Here is a 3184-nt window from a genome sequence, read left to right as displayed (position 1 = left end):
CTGTGAATGGACATGGAAGTTCTCATTTTTTGATATTTCACATGAGGAGCTGGGAGGAGTTGGTGGGTGGCTTCAAAAGGAAAAGGCTTGGAGATCTACTTCCCAAAAAGCAGCCACTGAAACCCTATAGAGCGCATTCTACTCTGAAACACATGGGATCTCCATGAGTCAGAACTGACTTTATGGCAACTGCTTTAGCTTGGCTTTTTAAAAGACACTGTATCTGTTCATTGTACCCAACAAGAAGCTAAAATACAGCCAGATGCGTCAATACCATAAACCTGGCAATTCGATCCATTCTGAGCCCTTTTCTCTCTCCGTCTCTAGAAATAACCCGCAAAACATGGGGATTATGTGGAGGGAGAAGAGATGTGTTCTCATAATGGCTGGGGCTCAGGTTTCAGCCGCCAGCTGCAGACCCTGGATTTTCTTCTGACAGAAAATCCAGCAGCTGCCTCGATTCTCTGCAATGTTCCAAGTGCGGAACCTTGGCTAGGAAACTGGGCCCCACTCCCACCCCCACATTCTTTTTCCTTTCTGAATTCATTTTTGCTTAAAAAAAAAAAAGCCACACAGCAAAATAATCCATACGGGACTATACCCGTCTGTAGGACACATGGCGCCACCTAGTGTGTAAACTGCAGAACTCGTGCTCCAGAGGGTTGTCGTCCTTCTCCAGCGACTGTTCCCTCCTGACAATATGTCCAAAGTATGATGAGAGACGGAGCTTAGCCATTCTTGCCTCCAAGGAGCACTCTGGCTGCACTTCTTCCAAAACAGATCTATTGGTTCTTTTGGCAGTCCATGGCACTTTTAGTATTCTCCTCCAACACCACACTCAAAGGCATCAATTCTCCTACAGTCTTCCTTATTCATTGTCCAGCTTTCACAGAGGGTTTTCAGTGGCTGATTTTTCAGAAGCAGATCACCAGACTTTTCTTCCAAGGCACTTCCAGTTGAACTCGAACCTCCAGCCTTTCAATTAGTAGCCCAGTGCATTAACTATTTGCACACTTCAGGGATTCTGATCCATACAATAGTATTGCATTGTATTAACATAAGGTTCAAAAAGAGTTAAATTTACAGCATTGATAGATATAGTTTGGTGATTAGTATAAGGGGACTTTAAAAGGTCATGGAAAAGGGGAATTGAAAGATAATGGAATTTCTCCATGAACTTTTTGGAGCTCACTCATATATGTTGTTGTTGTTGCTATGTGCCGTGGAGTCAGTTCCGACGGCTGTAAATCTTTACGGGAACAGAAAGCAAGCATTTATTATGAAACAGAATAGTGTTTTTTGTTTTTAACTGAATAGTGTTTAATCTCTTAGGAAGGAAAGGGTTTGTGATGAGAACAAATTATAGCTTCTAGGGGACAAGCTATTTTTTGATGGGATGATAGTAACGTGGAGTTTGCCATATAAATATTTGTTAGACTGTTTAATTGTGGCTGGGCCCTTTCCCAAAGGCATGTTGTATAATTCACAAAATCTTTAAAAAGCAAAAACAGCCACACATTCCATGTATCTGTCATTAAGTGCCATTGAGTCGGTTCCAACTCATAGTGACCCTGTATAGGGTTTCCAAGGAGCAGCTAGTGGTTTGAACCGCCGACCTTGCAGTCCAGAACATTAACCACAGCGCCACCCAGGACTCCATTCCATGTATCATAGTGAAAAACAAAGTTATACTTATTTTCTAGAATGTTCCACCAATGAAATCTGAACCCAGCAACTGTTGTTGTTATGTGCCGTGGAATTGGTTCTGACTCATAGTGACCCTATACAGGCAGGGTTTCCAAGGCTATAAATCTTTACGGGAGCAGAAAGCCTCATCTTTCTCCCGCGAAACAGCTGGTAGTTTCGAACTGCTGACTTTGAGGTTAGCAGCCCTATTCGTAACCACTACGCTACCAGAAGCCAGCAATGCAAACATGTTATTGTTTTTTACAAGGTTCATAAACTAAGTGCACACAATACAGTCAGGTGAAGTTTATCTTATGGAAGTTAAGAATGTTTCTTTCCAGTATCTCAAGAATATCACATGGGCTAGGAAGTCATCTTGCCTTAAAATCATCGATGCGCAAGCCTCACACCAGACTATCAACATCAGGTTCTCTGGGAGTGGTGCCTAGCCATTTCCATTGTTAAAAAAGTTTTCAAGGTGATTCTAACCCAGTAAAGGCTTAACTCAGACCTTACATGGACAAATCAAGCCTACCTGGATCCTGAGATATCTTCTGTAAGCTCTTGGAACACATCCTGCCTAATAAAACGATCATCATATGCCTGGGGCCTTGGACCACACCAAATAGTTTATACCAGCAATATGATTTATGGCAGGTGGGGGGGGGGCTTGACCTACGTAGTATTATTTTGACCCCTGAGAGGTTGTAGGCTTTATAAGGAAGGTCAGCCATATAGGTCCGCCCTGCCTATGTGATGACCCTCAGTGGAAATCCTGAACCAAAACTGAGGTGAACTTTCATGGCTTGGTAATACTTGGTGGATGTTGCCACACATCATTGCTGGGAAAATTAATTGCTATTTGCATAACTCCGTAGTGGTTACGAATCAGGTTGCTAACCTTAAAGTCGGGAGTTCGAAATTGTTCCGTGGGAGAAAGACGAGGCTTTCCGCTCCCGTAAAGATTTGCAGCCTCGGAAACCCTGTGCAGAGTCCCTAGGAGTTGGAATTGGCTCCACAGTACTTAACAACAAACAACTGTGAGAGAACTGAAAGCTTGTGTTTAGTCTCTCCAGGACCCTTCCTTTATGTATCTTTTGTCTTTACTGATTTTAATCCTTTCACTGCCAAAAAACAAAAGCAAACAACCCATAGCCATGAATAGAACATCTTTTCTATGTTCTGTGCGTGCATCTATTAAATCATCAAACCTGACGGGGGTCTTGGGGAATCCCTGATGTAGGAGTGGCATTGTGAGAAAGGTCAAATGAAGAGGGGAAACCCATCAGACAGTTGCTATTCCTTAGAAATGTATCCATAAAGCCTGGGATGTGACTTTGAGATATTTTATTTGGATGTTGAAAAGCAGGGTAGTTCTTGAAACTTAAATAATTTGATGATATAATTATTGTTGTTAGGTGCTGTCAAATCAGTTGTGACTCAGAGTGACGTTATGCACAACAGAAAAAAACACTGATCCTGAGCCAACCTCACAGTC

The sequence above is a fragment of the Chrysochloris asiatica genome, unplaced genomic scaffold (genome assembly GCF_000296735.1).
Source record: "Chrysochloris asiatica unplaced genomic scaffold, ChrAsi1.0 scaffold00116, whole genome shotgun sequence".
Taxonomy (NCBI): domain Eukaryota; kingdom Metazoa; phylum Chordata; class Mammalia; order Afrosoricida; family Chrysochloridae; genus Chrysochloris; species Chrysochloris asiatica.
The sequence above is the reverse complement of the archived record's forward strand: the minus strand, read 5'-3'. Positions refer to the sequence as shown.